Here is a 17,427-nt window from a genome sequence, read left to right as displayed (position 1 = left end):
GGCAAACCCGAACATTTACCCTCAAATGTCCAGAAAATCAGCAACACGTGGCAAGAGAGGCCACGTGGTGCTACCCCCTCTATGTTTCACTTCAATTTTTATCCATTCCATGTGTTGCTTTCTTGCCATTTAGAAACTTAGTTCTCATTTGTCATCATTTTCACATTTCACTTCTGGACACTGCTCTCTGTGCATTATCCATCCTTTTTATCTTGCTGTTTGAACTGTGTTCTGCAGCTCTGGTTCAGTTTTACCATTCATTCATCAGCATGAAGTTAAACAATTACTAACCAACTTGGGTAGCTGGCAAGCAGTGAGGAAGCAAGATCCATTTCTGCCCAGAGGGAAGAATGATTTTATACAATAGCGTGGCCTTTGTTTTGCATCTCATGGGTAATGCTATTGATGTGAAGGTTATATCACATTCTGTGCCAAACCACTTGAGCTAGTTTCAGATTGCAGTTCCCCCTTGGCGTATTTCCACTCAATATGTAAGATAACCAGATCTGCTGTCTGTCCACTCCAAGCCTGGACAGTGCTTAGTCAGCTCCCCATATCTTGGCAAGCTGAAGTGAGAAAATGGAGCTGCACTCCCCCTCTAGTTATTACCATTTTATCAATGATCACTCTTCTTAATGCTATGGAGCACATGGCAAAACAATGAGCAAATTGCGTGTTTTCTTGTGGTGAGACAAAGCAGTTAAGTGACTGTAAAACATAGGGCCCTGTATGTGTCAATACGTTCTGTTTGCATCTGCAGAATGGTAGTACTTTGTTTCAGCTTTAACTTATGACCGCAAAACTGCTGATTACCTTGCTGCAAAGAAATGGAATTGGAGTGCATGACAGAGATGCAGTTCTGTTTCCCACACATCAGGAACATCAGGATTCAGGGAGCTGACCTGGGTCATGTTTTATTATTTTGCTTTTAGAATCATCTCAGCATTTTTCCATTACTAGGAAAGGCAGCACAAATAGCAGTGATCTTAGCTTTGGTTTGTAGACCTTGATGTTTCCTCCCCCGAGCTCTATTTTCCATTGTAATTGTTATTTTACATTGTAATTGCTGTTTTGCATTTTAATTGTTAGTTTACACTATAATCGTTATTTGGCAGTTTAATCTATTTTGTGATCTGGCCTCCCAGTTTTCTTGCACTGTGCTAATGTGAAATATCAAAGAGGGCTTTTATTTGCAGAATCTGATACCTGGTGGAAACACTACTGCTGAATGTGACTTGGACTGAGCCATAGCACCAGAAACCAAATGCAGAAAGGGGCCAGTTTGCTCACAGCCACTCTACAGGCACGTCCAAGGAGTCCCAGCTCAGAAAGCAGGATGTGCGATCTGGCCTGGGGATGCTGTCCAGACCTCATGCTTCCAAAGAGATGTGAATGGAGTCTGCAGGGAACAGTTAGGATTTTGTTGATTTAACCCTCTGAAGCAGTTTAAAAATAACACTTCCTGTCCTTAGAACATATCTCTGCTATTCTGGTGTCCATTGTTTTTTATCATATCTTTCTCTTTTCTGGGGGTTAATGAGCTCTCACAAAATGACTGGAGCCATGCTACTCTAGCATGAATTTCTGGGCTTAAAGAACTGGATCTTGGGGCCTTTCTGCCCAGGAAAACTGCCAGATACAGGATTTTGTCCTGAAAGTTACTGGGAGATCCAAAGATGGTTACAGCATTAGTAATCAGATTGGGTTTATTCAGTGCAAGGTAGTCGAGAGGCTTAGCACTGCTTTTGAGATGGGGATCTGGTTAAACAGTGTCACATAGCCTAGGCCAGCAGAGACTGTAAATATTTTATTCTAGCACCCTGAGTCTGAAAATTTAGGAGGTCATAAGGAAAATGCCTTAAATTTTGAGGTCATCATTAAAGGGCTGAATCAAAATTCTCCATAAAGAGCCTGAAAGCACTGAGTAATCCATCATATGAACTCCATGGGTTGGTTTTGTTAATTGTCAAAAATCAAAACTGTCTTTTTCATTTAAAAAGGACACATGTAACTCCTCATCTCAGTGCAAGAGGCTCAGGTTCAAGTCCTTTTTCTGCTCCCTAAAGGCTTTTTTCTTTTTGGCTCCCTTCTGCTGGAACCAGTTAATTTGTATAAACAATGAAGCATTCACCAGATTAGAGCTCCTGCCAGTATAATCTGGTCATCAGGACGATAGGTGTGAGATGCACTCCCATGCAGATCTCCAAACCAAGCACATTACAGGGAAGTGTCACAGCTCTGGGTGTCCATCTCCTCCATCACCTTCCTGCCACTCACTCTGCCTTTCTGAGCCCAAAATCCCATCCCCAGAGACCTTCTCACAGTGTTACTCAATGCAACACATTTCTGTCAGTCAGCACTGTGCAATGAAATGCTGGTGCAGGGGGTTGTCTCTCATCAGCCCTAGTCAAAAATCAGCAGAAAACGAATGGTAACTTCATCTCATTTTACGTGCAAGCTCAAAGGCATCTTGGACATCAAGTATCTGCTAAAAGTAGCTGTTTCCAACATTTGTTACCAGCTAGATTGAGCTGCTTATCAGACAATGCAACAAAATAGGCTTATTTTGTTTTCATGCCTCATCCAATGTATTTCTATGGTTTATTTTGATTTTAGAAAAGAAACAATAGACGAAAGTTCACCAAATGAAGTGTATGCCAATGTTTTCACGGAAATACTTGCCACTGGAGGTCAGCTCCACATTTCCAACAGTAATTTAATAACCTAACTATCATACTGAAAATCCCTCTGCACTCCCTGCAAAATAGAGGGACACTCATAGGTCATTTTAAAAATATCAATATACGCTTTGAAGATGACTCCAGAATCCCTTCTGTGCTACAGATTCTTGTTGGACAATTTGTCCCTGAATCTATTTACTTATATATATATATTGCAACATGAGAAAGCATTGGTTGATCTAGCTAAAAGTGTCAGCTATAGTCACACAACTGCACTGATGTTTGGCAGAGCACAGCAATACTGATTGAGCAAGCAAAGGGATAAATTGGAAGCTACCTAGGAAAGATTTCTTTACTCAAAATTGTTTAGTGTAACTATACAGTTTAGAAACCCTCAAAAATCAAAACAGATGCTATCCATTACTTAACTCAGTCCCACTGCTCAGCCTGCCTCAAACAATGATTTGTGCATTTCTTGAACGTCTTTTGCATCTTTCAATATACACATTTTTATTTCAAATGAAGAAAAGACACTTCAGCCAGGTACTCTCCAGAAACAGACATAAACTTTAGACAAAACTCGTGTTTAAGTTGGCATAGGCTGGATTCACCAACATGCAGATTACACTGGCCAGCAGGCAGTCAGAAACTGAGTGTGTATGCAGACTCCTCCCTGGAAGCACTCAAGGCCAAGGGTTTTTCTGGCCAGTCCTCTAGTTCCTGTTGAAGCAAGTTTGATGCTGCGGCTGGACACAGCTTGATGCCTCCTGCTGCCGATGCTACCACCTGCACTGCTGCCATGGAGCAGCGCTGCTGGCTTGCACTCAGGGCAACTTCACCTTGTAATCTGCTTGAGCAAAACCACTCTCAGCCCAGTGAGGGATGAAGATTGAAGGTTTGAGGCCAGGCTGGAAGTGCTGCAACAATTGAGTGCCATGCAGAAGCAAATACAACACACACAGAGCGAATCAGGACTCTGGGCGATCGGAGGTGCATCCTTCCTTCCAGGCATCAGCTGCATGCCTGAAGGCACAGACAAACTGAAACAATAGAAAGAACAAATTCAAGCAAGATGAATCATATCTTTTTAAACAGGACTCAGGGTTTGCTTCATGATGAGGTTTGCAGCAAACAGCCCTGTGCTGGGGAACTTTCCCTTTCCTGCTGGCTGGGCAGACTGTCCCCAGCTTGCTGAGCCTCATGGAGCACCAAAACCTCCACTTCCATCCTCAGTGCAGCAGTAGAAACAGCAGGGCTGCAGGCCAGCTCTTACTGAGTGACCTGCAAAGAGCACAAATGAGTAAAACCCTGACCTAACCTGTTTTGTTGTTCAATCACTGCATCCAGGCACGATTCAGCTGCTGTCCATCCTCCCTCAGACCTGCAGCATGCTTAAGAGTCATGGTTAATTTTCTTACCTTATCTTAGAGCAACACACATGCTTACGTACATCTAATATATATTTCTCCCTAATCACAAGAGACTATCATTTTATTCTTGCTTTAAGAAAACAGTATTCCCTCTAAAAATGCTCCTTTCATAGCTCCTGCTATATGCAGCTGATTTGGGATGAGATTGCCTGCAGACTCTGGCTGGAATAACAGTAATAAAACAAGAATCCAGGAATCCTTCAGCTGCCTCAGGAAACATGTCCAGAGGAAAACCCACCACCTTTGATGCTTCCGATAGGCATGCAGTTGTCTGTTCCTCCCACACTAGCAATGCCAGCAAAGTTCTCTTTGCTGCTGAAGTTACACTTCTCAGAGAGGCGAGGACAGAGCAAGTTTCTCTGCGGGAAGAATGGAAAGTGTTTGTGTCCCTGGATAGTCTCTGGAAGTGTGTGGGTGTTTTTGCATGCTTTGAGGGCCCAGCTCCACAAAATACTTTGGCACATGTGTAACCAGAAGTGACGTCCAACAGGGTCCTGCAGAGACAGACACATCCAGCCTTCCAACTCCAGCTGGATCCAAACAGCTTTCCATGAAGTTTCAATTATTCCTTTTTTGTTCAAGCCATTAAAATAGCCTTCATTCTGACAAGTGCCTGCCAGTGTAGCAGCTGAATTAAACACACTTTGAAGTATAGCAGCTCCTACCCCTCACAAGTAGAAAAATCTATAATATAAGGTAAGAGATCTTGCCCAGCTGAATAATTCCTAGTTTTAATGTGAAAACCAGGATTAATTCAATGCCTGAGAGAAAGTTTGAGCAAAAGCACCATCAGGTATAGGGACCACTTAACAGCGGAGCTATTTTACACAATTCCACTTTACACTCCTTGACCCACACAGCTTATTGGATAATTAAATAGACAGATGACACACAATCAGATTAAAGCGCCTTGAATGTGAATGAATATCAGTTTCCCAATTCCAATAGGAATTCAACCATGGAAACTTACACCTACTGTCCAGTTTACCATATCTGGAGAGAGCTGAAAAGCAGTGATATCCATGTGACCATCCTCCTGGTGCTATTTGCAGGACAGAAGGAAACCTGAGCTATAGCCTCGCAGGTAAGCTCGGTCACAGGACACAGGTCCTGAAGATTTGGGAGTTAAAAACCATCCCTTCTCATCTCCATGTAAAGCAGCTTTTTCTGACTGGGGTTCACACGTCATTAAAACAGACACGTAATTAAACCAGAGACCTCATTAAAATTAGAAACACATTTAAAACAGAATGTGGAATAACTTACTAGAACTATACAGGGAAGAAATCAATTATAGTCATAGTAAAAGGAATGTTTTTTCACCTAATATATCCAACAGGCATTGCAAACAGTGCTTTGTGTTGTATAAAGACATTGTGTTTCTCAGCGTATAAACCATTTAACTGCAATGATGACTCACATTTCAGCTACATAGATAGACATGTATATTTCTTGAGTGCCAAAGAGTCAAGACACCAACTAGCTTTGGTGTATTTAGAAGAATGTGCTCAAATCACATGTCAAAGTAAACAGGAAAGCTAAACTATTGGTTAGGGGTGGGTTTGTTTGCTGGTGGGTTTTTTTTAAGCATCCCAATGTTTGCTTGGAGTTCTAATGCATATTAAAATGAATGGATATGAAAAGTGTTAATGATTCTTCCACAGAATGAACTTAACCCCGTCTGAAAAGATGCTGGAAATCTTGAAGTGTCAAAGTGTGACTTTGCTCACGTATATTTCCCTTCTCCCATTCTTAAATCCAGTGCCTAAATAAGTGATGGATTTAATTAAGCAAGTTTTAAAGTGAAACCACAAAAGATCCTCCATTTTGTACTGAAAGCCATTATACAGAGGAGCTGTGCAGAGGCATCTTGTGATCTGCAGTAACTCAAACTCTGTGTCAAGTGGGCTCTATGCAGATGAACAGTCAATACAAAATATGGAGGAATTCCATTTCTCAGCCAAGACAATAGTCACTATCTGCAAAACTGCTGAACCAGGTAAACTGAAACTTTCCTTGGTAAATTTGCATTTTCTACACTGTAAGGGAGCATTCACTTTCTTCACTCAACTATATCACATCTGATAAACATTTCCATCATACCTTCTGGGACTTGCACGGTTAAAGCCCAAATCCATGGACTGTACAGCCAGTGTGAGTGAGACGGTGGGAAAAGGGCAGTGGGAGGAGGATCACCCCCTTACAACAACCCAAGTTTGTGCCAGATTAGTGACTGCATTACCATGGCCTGATGTTAACAGAAAATAAATTTCCTGTCTTGGCAGGGATGGGGGATTTGACGTGTAAATGAGGGGAGAATAAAAGGGTAAAGCCCATAAGTACACACAACAGCAAGTCCTCTAGTAATGAGCCCAAGTTAGAAATGCTCCTGGAAACCCATGCTTCCAATGAATGGCTTTAAAATGACCGATTGGCTCATTTGTCATAAGCACACCCCGGGATCACCCTCTGAAACAGGAATATCTTGCCTTCCAGCCATTCCAGGGAATAAACGCACTGGGTTTCAGATGGGTGTTAGCCGGTGGTGGATCTGCGCCCATCTATCAGCTGCATTTGTTTACAGGCGATCTGCTCCTATTAAACACAGTACGGTGATGCTGCTGTTACAAAGGCTTTTCTGCCTCTCCATTGCCCACCCCTGGAAGAGCAGTCTGCATGAGAAGATCCCTTAGCCCAACCAGTGCCTATTAACCTACTGCCCCAAATACAGAGGCACTGTAATCCTTGCAAGGAATCTTAACATGTTTTGGGTAAGTCTGTTATGATCAGCACCACACAAAACAACTGGCAGGAGGCCTGTGAAGACAAAGTCCAGGCTATCACCTGAGAGATGGGCTCACAGAAAGGGGGGACCAAGGAAGAGAAGGGAGGTCAAGACCTTTCCACCAGCATTTCACACAAGGAGGCAGGAGTGCAAGACAGCCTGTTTGAATCCCAGCTGCATTAGGATATATGGGATATTCAGGTACTGCTACAGACAGCACCAACTTTCACCAGTTTAAACTGTGAGGATCTTCATTGCTGGGATTTTGCCTGAAGTCTGCTCTTTGGCTTCTGGCTGCCAGATTACACTTAATACTTGTGTTTCTTTCTCACTTTTTTAGATGCAGCATGTGTCTCGCTTGTTATACTGGGGGGAAGGGAAGGAGGGAGATGTCTAATTAAGTGTAAATAAGGCTCTCGATGCAATACAGACTCATATAATGCTTCCCAGGTACCACTGTCTCAAATTGGCAGGAGTTTCCCAGTTGCAAGGCTTGGAGTTAAGAATAGCAGTAAACTTGTGTGGTCCTGCAGAAGCGCTCCTTACGTGCAGTGATCCGATCCTGTCTTTGGGAACAGCTGTGCAAATCCACGCCTATGGCCGGGCTGGTATTTTGAAGGGAAGCTTGTGTTAGATTTTGTTGTTTTCTCCCTCTTAAGGCAGCCTTCACTTTAAAACCATGCTCTCTGAGTTTATCATAGGGTGATAGTGCTGTCAAGCCACTGCAAGCGGATGGTTTGTGTTGTATTCAAGAGACACAGCATAAGACTAAAAAAAAAGTCCTAAGTAATCCCTACAGAAAGCAAAGCATGGAGGAGTACAGTAAACTGTGTCAAAATACAAGACGGCCGTTTCAGAACAGCTGACTTTTTTGCCAGTTTCAGTTGTGCTGGAAGAGAGACTGAATTGTCACCAGAGCTGCAAGATGAGCGATGTGGATCTTGAGATCCAGAACAGGCAATGCTACAATTTTCATCTTTCCCAGGCCTCATATTTCCCTTCTGCCACAACTGTACTGGGTAGTATGGGGTTATTTTTCTAGCAAATGCTCAGTTGATGAATTTCAGCTGCTTATCACCATTTTTGCCTTTTGGCTGGACCCCAAAAGCATTCTAGCTTTTGGCAAAAGGAAATTAGAAGATGGTGCTATTTTATTGATTTATTAAAATAAGTACAAACCAGCAATTCCTCTCTGACATGATTGCTCATCCCAGACTAAGTTCTTGCTACTGCTGCAGGTGGCTCAATAAATTGATAATATCCTGCTCAATCTGACAAGGGGCTTTATCAATCAAAATTTATCAATCAATCAAGCCCTGCTGTTCAGCTCAATAGGAAAGTTCAGTCACTCTTCTCTAGAGGAATCAGCCTACATGTAATATTTTCATCCCAAGGTAATGTTAGACTGAAAATTTGGATCTGTTCTCACTGCTTCAGGGCTATTTGTACCTTCTTACCTTGAGGGTTTACTAATTAGCAGCCTTCTTCCACACCCTTTGATATTATTAAAGTATTCTCAGTGTAAGCCACTGCTTTCTGATGGTATCTCTGAGGGTGTGGAGAACAGTTGGAATCATTTGAAATATGATAATTTGAGTGGTGATTGAAAGATGGCAATAGTTTTGTCTACGCAAGCAAAGCACCATGGGTTCTTCAGGATGGCTGTGGCCAGCAGGATATGAAAGGCATTGACACTCAGCTAAGTCCAGAATCAGTAGATAGCAGGGGGTAGTCTGGACTTTTTGTAGACACTGCAAACACGGAATCAGCATTAAATCACATCATGGTTTGGGCTGGAAGAGACCTTAAAGCTCATCCAGTTCCAACCCCCTGCCATGGGCAGGACACCTTCCACTAGAGCAGGTTGCTCCAAGCCCTGACCTTGAACACTGCCAGGGATGGAGCAGCCACAGCTTCTCTGGGCAGCATCCCATTATCAGGCAAGCACCTTTCAATGGTTTTTTGTCCCCCTCCCTTTTTCACCCGTATTTGCCTTGTCTTGTTCCACATGTGGGGTCTTGCGTAGTCAACAGACCCTGAGCATTTAGTGGCAAGGTAACAACAAAACCAGGACCCAAATATGAGGACTTCATAAGGATTCCAAGAAAGCAGCTGAGATCTTGGTATTGTCTGCCTAAAATTATTCAGTGTTTCCCACACTTTGCAAACCCTCTGGTTCCCAGTTTCTCACACAGGAGAGCTGGGACTTGTTTCGAAGATGAATTTAATACTGCTGAAATCTTTTCTCAAGTAGTTTCTTCACAGCCGGTGAGGTTTATTTAAACCGTAATCGCTTGCATTGTAATCCATGTTACTCATTTCACTGCTCCATAGCATGAGTTAATTTAAAAGCCTGTCATTAACTTAGCAACTCATTCTACAAGGTTCAGAACTGGAGATGGGAAAAAGCTTTCTCCATATTAAAAATACACTTCAGACCAGGGTGACTCTGATGTTATCTGACAGCAGCTCCTACACAAAAGACGAGGCCTCATAGGAAAACCTGTGGTTTCCAACACCCACTTTGATACCTGCCATTAATTGCCTGCTCTCTCTTGCATGGTCTCATTGAGGCTTCTTGCCCTTTTGCTCCTTTTTGCTCTTTTTTGAGTACTTTTGTTACCAGTCTCTTGCTCCCCTTCAGGACTGTTTTAGAGAGATAATAAAATCCTTGTGCAGATAGAAAGAACCAGATACAAACGGCTATGTGAGTGTATTTATGTTTATAGCATGAAGCCAGGGAACAGGCTGTCCTGGGTTCTGGTTTCTAACTGCAGCATAAATCCATCAGCAAGTAAGTTACAGCCCCAGAGAAGAAAGCAGAAATGTACCAGCAGACACTGCAGGACATCTACCAGAGCAGCATCTCAGAGGACTTCCTATCTCTTGCTCTCCACAGGAGTGAAAGACGGAGGCTTTCACCCCAAATTAAATAAGCTGTCATTTCATTTTGTTGGTGGAAACTGCAGAAAGGAAGCTGGGAGACAGTATCAGATAAGGAGCATTAAATACCTGCTTACATGCTAGAGGTCCTTCTCAGCCAAAGAAGCATCAGGATGTTTTGGAGCAGTGTCCTGGGCCGTGTCCTGGGCCATGTACTGTGCTTGCTGCCCCTCAACTGGCTGCACAGCCAGCATTACCATGACTCTGTCCTCTGGTCTCCCCTCCTTAAAGCAGCTATTAACTGAATAATATCATCCTTTCTCAGCCATTCAGGGGGAAGCATCTAATTAGTTAACATAGAGCAAGCATTCCTTTGCCAAGCTTGATGCCCATTGCATTTACTGAACTACAGCCCTATCTCAGAATGCTGTTTCCTTCACTAGATAGCAGTTTCCAAAGGGAAAGGTGGCACAGACAGCTTTTCAGGATAAAGGAGAACACATAATATTGTTCTTTTTTCCTTTGAATGTTTTTGTATGCAGGGCCATGCTAAGTACAAACCAGATGACAAGCTAAGATGATCCTTTTGGCTGATGCAGGAATCCATCTCTGTTCTGGTGGAAAGAGATGACAGCAACACGTGCAAGAAAGCCTGGCTGAACTAAAGCCTTAATGCGAGATGTTCACATCTCAATAGACTTAGAGATAAATGGCCTTTTCCTTGTCTTCCATATGGTTTTGCTTTCCATACAGTAAGTGAATCATAACATTGGCTGAAGGACAAGCGCTATCTGACTACAATCACTGCACTGAGCTGGAAGAGGAGAGGAAAACTTGGAAGGTGCAGAGACACCCTCTCTGGAGAAGCCATTCTCCAGATTAAAATGATGCAAGAGGTAATGAACATCTTGGGAGGCTGAAGGGAGCCTGCCCAGCAGTTAGGGTGAAAGACAGTTAATCTGGATGGGAAGTGACCATCTCCCCAGTGTTTTCTCTCTTAACTGGGTTTGCACCAAACACCCTCACTAGTCAGTGGGCTTCAAGGCCAAGCACATGCTTAAATACATAGCTGGTCCAGGGTCTTGGAGGAATGATTTAAGTGAAAGTTATCTAGTCACCACCAACATCAGTGGGAGTTTTGCCGAGGATGTCACTGAGATCACGGTCCCATTGATGCTCTCAGAAAGAGGTAGAAGCAAATCATGAATGGGGTCTACTCCCGTATTGTGTTTACACTGCTAAGACTGCATTCACAGAGTGAAATAGGAGCTGCAAACATTATCTTTCACCCTAGCAATATTTTATACCCTAACATATTAGTTGTCAAGGTTAAAGAGATATGAAGTATATATTAAAAGCCGAACAAAATGCACTTGATGGATGGCAAGATTCATGCTTTGGAAAGTCTTCAGTTTTATAAACCAGTTTAGCTCAGGTCTATTAAGAGCTTTTCCCTGTGAAACAGTGAGAGTATTTTCTCTGCTATAATCATATCAGCCTGTATTCTGGGTTAATGGAGATGAATATTACTGCCAGATTTTGTTCTTTCCTTACATGTAATCTAATGCCAGATGGTTCTGAATTGGTATTAAATCCCCCATGTGCATGACCTCCCTGAGTTTTTTATCATTAGAACCTTAAAATAATTCAAGGAAAGCTTTCCCCAAACCTGATCATAAACCTCCTAATGAGGGACTGAAGTCACCAAGAAATCCTCTTGTTAATTCCCGTTTGGTATTTTTCCTCCTTTATGACAAATAAGGAAGAACTCAGTAACAGAGATGCTTTTAAACTGTTTTAGTGGAAAACACATAAAAAATGAGCATTCAGGTTAACAGTTTGGGTTCCCAGCAGGGTCTGGGGATGTAGAAACTGATCAGCCACCTTCAGGCTCTAATATAGGGCACAGTGATGTCACCATCCTTCAAGGCAAATAGAAGTTACTCTGTCAGTAAGCAACACTTTTATTCACCATCTAACATAACACCCGGTGTCAGAATAACTCTGATCTGGTGTCAGATGAGTGGCTGAAATGGGACCTTATCTACACAGAAAGATTTACATGAACACCATCTTTGCACTAACCGGAGTTCAGCAACAGCTGCTCTATTCCCAGTGATTTCCCTAAGAATTTTCTGCTCCTCATTTGCACAGAGAGCAGGATACATTTTAATGGTTTTAGGTTTTGTTTTCTACTTACTGTTTACTGCTCTGCGCTGTACCTTACTTGAGCACATAAGACAAAACTGTTCATGGCCTCATGGGTTTTATGTACTTCTCATTATCAGGTCATCCAAAAGCAACATAAGTATTCCTGCAGCTAAATTGCATCTTGTGAGAATAGGGAGGGATGAGAAATGTTCAGAATAAAGTAAAAAAGTTTTACTAATTTTGGGGTGTCCAAACTGTCCAGAAAACTTGTTTCTCAGAGGCCTTTACACCGTGCATGCAAAATTCAACTCTAATATCTATTGCAACTGGAAATATACAATGTCTGAAAACACCAGTCTTTGGCCAAACCCAAGGAAAGAATTTAGTTTGGGTAACTGAGGAAACTGAATTCAGTTTGGCAGGATGGCATTCAAATGCATATGACCTGAATCATAGAACCATCCTGCCTTATTCTGAAGTCCCAGACTCACCTCTCACTATGTAGAAAGAGAAATCTGACAGGTAACATCTCTCCTTCGGGATATGGGACTAGCGTAGAGCCATTCAGGGTGGCAGGAGATGTATAGAAATAGATTAAAAATAACTAAATAGAAAGACAAAACCTGCCCCAGTACCCAACAGAACACTGTTGCATCACCAAGGATTGTATTGCTGTCCAGCACTTTATTTCCTCAAACCAGAGATGCTCTCTCACACTTAGGTTCATACCAGCAACCACAGAAACAGTGCATGTACAAGCACCTGTCCCATACACTTGCAAAGACGCTGATGGACTCTGGACCCTTTGCTGGAGCTCAGAGTTGAGCCAGGAACACTAAGCTGCAACAAGGCACCACAGAAAAAGTCCTGATGGAATCACAGAATGGTTTAGGTTGGAAGGGACCTTAAAGCTCACCCAGTTCCAACCCTCTGCCATGGGCAGGGACACCTTCCACTAGAGCAGTTTGCTCCAAGCTCGGTCCAACACTTGAACACTGCCAGGGATGGAGCAGCCACAGCTTCTATGGTCAACCTGTGCCAGTGCCTCAGCACCCTCACAGGGAAGAACTTCCTAATACCTAAATGAGTAAGAAGCAAATCAGTTCAGTAAACCTGTGAATGCAAATCTACCCTTTCTTACCTGCAACACCAAACATCCTGCCTTCACTCCTTATCCAGCCTTCTTTGCTTTAATTCCACCCCTACCACATGTTCAGATACTTGTAGACCTCCACACCCTACCTCCAACCATCGCAATTTACCGCTCACTCTGTCTCCACAGGTTTCTTATCAGCCTTGTTAGCAGATCGTTAGCTCCCAGCATCTCCCTGACTCCCCTACAACAACCCAGGGCCATTTTCCCTTGTTATGCTCCCTGCCCACCCACTCAGCGTTCTCCCTTTGTTCTGTGCCTTCCTTTTGTACCTCCACTGAGGGCAAGGTGATGCCAGTCATCCCCACCCCAAGCTATCATCTGACCTGGAGGAGATATCTGGACAAGTAAATTTTTTATGTTATGGAATACTGGCAAACAGAGCCAAAGCCCTTTCTGAAATCAGAGATATCAGAACTGGGAAATGGAGCACGACCAAAAGCAACAACAGATGAAGGTACTTACCCCCATCACCACTTTGTGTCATTTTGCTTCCTAGCACCCTGGCCATGCCTTAGCAGCAGTAGTGTGGGCTGCTCAGGACCAGTGCCAAAAGGGCAAAGCTGAGTATGGAAGAAACTAATGACACTGTGCAGAGTTTTGCGTACAGCAGCCAACAAAATCCTGCCCTGGGTGCAGTGTTTTACAGCTGCACGCAAGTTATTTGTTATCCCAGGCCAAGAAAAAAAGTGGATGGTTTCTGTCCATTCGTTAGATGTCACATTTGAAAGGAACAAAGGAACAATGCTGCCACCAGCCCTCACCAGAGAGGGACCTGCTAGGGCAGGGAGTGGCAGTAGGCTCTTACTGGGTAAACCAGGCACTGGGCTGGGGGACAGGCTGCGGGATGCTCAGTCTCTGAGGATAAGGAGTATTTCTGGCACGTCAGCCTGGCACCTCCAACGCACTGAGCGCAAGGAGGGGGGCAGCGGGGACAGGCTTTGCTCCACAGCACTTTTGAGACAAAGCCATTTTACTAAAAAAGGAACTCCAAGCACGTTGAGGGCTGCAGGGGCCGTGCCAGCTCAAGCTGCATCCCTGGCTCCAGGGAGGAGGAGGCAGCAGGAGGAAAATGGCAACAGGCACACTGCTCTGCAGTTGTTCAGCAGCCTCCAGGCCAGCCACAAGTGACCCTGGGTATGTCATACAGCCCACAGCAGGGTCGGGAGAAGCAAACATGAGGCTAAACCTGGGGCTTAGTGGTTAATCCCACCAAGCAGCAGCAGACAACTTTAGGAATCGCCTCCTGTGCTGTGTCCCCCTTCCCCTCTGTTGACACTAGATGTTCTCTGGGGTATGAACCATCTCTCACTATGCATTTGCAACCCAGAACCCCCAGCTGCATGGGTACTGCCATCAGTAATAGCACTCCCAAAAGTAAAGCTCTCCCACATGGACAATAGTAGCCAATTACAACATTTCCCTTTATAGCCGTGCTGCTGACGAGGTTTCCAGAGCACCGTAAAGCATGTTTTCTTTTTCTTGCCATCTCAGTACAACTTGACAAGTTTTGTGTGTTTTTGTTTCTTAATACATGAGTTCATTTTATGTCACTGAGCACTGGCAAGGACAGAGAAGCTTTTAGGTTGCATTAATCTGAATTGTAGAAATAACAAGCTCCAAAGATTCACGATTAAACATGGAGCATGCTATATCTGAATAAACAAGTACTCTGTGTTCCTTAAAAGATCATTCGGGTAATAGTGACATAACCTAAGCACCCGGTCGCGATCCAATTTAATCAGCAAATATGCCTCTGGAGCAGAACCATCTAACTTAGGAAAAGAAACAGAAGTACAGTCGCCACCAGTAGGAGAAATTAATGCATTCCACTGAGACAAAGATTAATTATTATGAATCACTCCAAAAATACATTTGCCCCAAGTGGGAGTAGACGCTCTTCTATTCATCAAGTTGCTTTCAAATAATCATTAAACATCTGAAGACAGAAGACAATTTTATTCACCCGAAATAAACACTGCTAAAAGTTACAAAATGAGGACCACCTTTTCTTAATGTCTGGAGCTTTTTGACCAAGAGTAGTTCTGCCTGAAAGTGGGACAGGCAGAACATCTGCTAGAAGAAATATGTATAGATGCAGAGGACTCTGCAAATTTCAATGTAATTTTTCATATTAGGGTTTTCCTGTCGATGTTGATTTTTCCATATCATTTTTTTCCTAAGTTCACCAAATTAGATTTGTAGTTGATACTAATTTTGTCCTGCTGAGGGCCTCTGCTGTAATCTCAATGGCATCTCAAAGGGTCATAAAGCAGATTTAAAGCCAAGAGTCACCTCAGTTGCATGCTTTGAGGAGAAAATGAACATGGTGGTTTCAGGAAGAGCAAGAGTGGCTCTCTCAGGTCTCTCTTTTCACAGGGTTCTCCTATTAAAAATGTTTCAGAAGGATCATGATTTTCTGTTTTGGTGGGACGTGGGGGGGCTGAAACAGACTGACTTATTGACAGCAGGATTGGCTCCTCCTCATCACCACTCATTCACATTTGATTTTCCATTTGCTTCTGGGTAGTCCCTGCTGACAGTGCTCTGGTAGAGCACATCTTTGGGTAAGGTAATGTGCAAGAAGATGGACTTCGTCAAAATAAAATGACCTTTTCATTTACAAGCTAAAAAGAAGTGCATGATCAAAGGTCAGCAGGAAACAGCTATGCTACCAAATAGAGAACATTACCTTTTTATTAAATTCATGTATACAGAAAGTTTCTCCTATGAAATATTCCCCAAACCATCACTCCATACTCCTGGCAAGGATAGAAATGAGACATTCCATTTGCTTTGCTGGGCCAGGATGAGGTGCAAAGCAGGCAAATAGCATCTGTTATTTAATCAGCAGAACCCCAGATATTGTTGAGGTTGACTTCACAGCTACCCTTATCTGAGAGACTAAGACACAGCTCTTTTAGTTACAACCCATTTAGCAAACTTTCTTTTCTCTAGTGTTAAGGACTTGCAATTTTAAGGCTTGGTCCTCATCCAGTCCAAGCCCTGCTGGTAGGCAGTGCTTCCACTAACACTTTTTCCATTACAAAATACTGCCCTACCCAAACATACTTTGTTTGACACCAATAAATCAGGGCAATTCTCATATCCAAGACTAAGCGAGGTTAATTTTTTTTTTATTAAAGCTTAAAAAATTTGGTGACTTTTCAAAGAAAACTTTTGGGTTTTTTTAAGTGGCACAGTCCAGTACTCCCTGTTCCTGCAGCAGCTCAGATATGCTCAGAGAAATGCATCTCTTGTGGCAGTTCTGACCCAAATGGAATCAAGAAACCTTGGAAATCTCATGGGAGATGGATTTTTGTGAGTTTTCCAATTTAAACAGGTGGAGATAAACCAAGATAAGGGCCTGAGACAGATCTCCAGCATGTGGAAGGTTCATCTGTAACAAGAAATGTCTGCCTTTATTTTTATGGCCTTAGCCTTTTCTTGAGATTGGCCTACAGCCACTTGATTAACGGTGGAGGGAGTTATGTAAAGGAATGAATGGGCAAAATGGATGTAATAGGAAGAATCTTTGCTAGCTTTCCAAAGCAGAGATTATTTTAATTGGCCAGCTAGTGCCTTAGGATGGGTTTGGAATGACATCTTCAAAAGCCCAGCAATTCTGATGCTTTTCCCAGGCAGCAGCAACTATTAAAAAACCCCAATGTAATGCTAATTTCTGGTACTTAGATATTTCAAATGTGTTGTTTCAAATCAGCTCTCAAGTTCTTCTACCATATTTACATGGCAAGAAGAGAAAGAGACAATATCTTTATCTTCAGAACAGCCTTCTCAAGTCACACCAGAGTTTATGATTCCCATATACTCTGCACTTCTTTTACTCCATACCTTCATTACCACCTCAACATTAGCAAGTGTTGCTAAGTAGCATTCTACAGTTCCCTATAATTTTGCTACATGACTGCGTTATAAGCACATGTTAATACTTCACAAAGGCAGTAACTATCAGCAATAACCACTATATTACTTTACGGGAAACGACGGTACTTTTTCATTATGGCTGTACGTGTTTCCAAATTGCACCAGTCACCAGGGTAATTCAGCGTTGCTGGAGGCTGAAATGAATAAATTCCCTGGTGGATTTACAGAAATCTCAATATTTCTCTCACATAATAGATGTGTGCAATGAGTTTAGCTGCGACTCATTTCCCTTGCATATTAAACAGCAAAGCACATTGGTTCACTCTGCTACTGGCTGAATACTTGCTGTGGGCATTACATAGATTCATAGAATGGTTTGGGTTAGAAAGAACTGTAAAAGCTCCTCTAGTTCCAATCCCCTGCCACAGGCAAGGACATCTTCCCCTAGACCAAGTTGCT

At 42.9% G+C, this 17,427-nt stretch overlaps 1 long non-coding RNA gene across 1 annotated transcript; it reads right to left on the bottom strand.

Annotated features, from left to right (window-relative positions):
- Positions 1 to 2,587: 2,587 nt before the first annotated feature.
- LOC133217245 (uncharacterized) lies at positions 2,588 to 13,251 on the bottom strand. The gene is made up of 2 exons (XR_009726839.1): positions 13,072 to 13,251; positions 2,588 to 3,962 (listed from the first exon to the last, which is right to left on the bottom strand). It is a non-coding gene; the product is annotated as an uncharacterized LOC133217245 (long non-coding RNA).
- Positions 13,252 to 17,427: the final 4,176 nt, after the last annotated feature.

The sequence above is a fragment of the Neopsephotus bourkii genome, unplaced genomic scaffold (assembly GCF_033783945.1).
Source record: "Neopsephotus bourkii isolate Nb327-2 ecotype Australia unplaced genomic scaffold, CSIRO-AGI_Nbou_v1 NB_1120, whole genome shotgun sequence".
NCBI classification, from domain to species: domain Eukaryota; kingdom Metazoa; phylum Chordata; class Aves; order Psittaciformes; family Psittacidae; genus Neopsephotus; species Neopsephotus bourkii.
This window is presented reverse-complemented; position numbering and strand designations above follow the sequence as displayed.